Source organism: Bison bison, unplaced genomic scaffold, assembly GCF_000754665.1.
Source record: "Bison bison bison isolate TAMUID 2011002044 unplaced genomic scaffold, Bison_UMD1.0 scf7180017864471, whole genome shotgun sequence".
Classification (NCBI taxonomy): Eukaryota; Metazoa; Chordata; class Mammalia; order Artiodactyla; family Bovidae; genus Bison; species Bison bison.
In genome coordinates, this window is record NW_011495032.1 from 14,611,909 (window position 1) to 14,612,382 (window position 474).

The window sequence follows — 474 nt, forward strand, 5'->3', positions numbered from 1 at the left end:
GGCTGTAGGTTATTTTCTTTCATCATTTTAAGTATGTCTTGCCATTCCCTCCTGGCTTGAAGAGTTTCTATTGAAAGATCAGCTGTTATCCTTATGGGAATTCCCTTGTGTGTTATTTGTTGTTTTTCCCTTGCTGCTTTTAATATTTGTTCTTTGTGTTTGATCTTTGTTAATTTGATTAATATGTGTCTTGGGGTGTTTCTCCTTAGGTTTATCCTGTTTGGTACTCTCTGGGTTTCTTGGACTTGGGTGATTATTTCCTTCCCCATTTTAGGGAAGTTTTCCACTATTATCTCCTCAAGTATTTTCTCATGGTCTTTCTTTTTGTCTTCTTCTTCTGGAACCCCTATGATTCGAATGTTGTAGCGTTTAATATTGTCCTGGAGGTCTCTGAGATTGTCCTCATTTCTTTTAATTCGTTTTTCTTTTATCCTCTCTGATTCATTTATTTCTACCATTCTATCTTCTAATTCA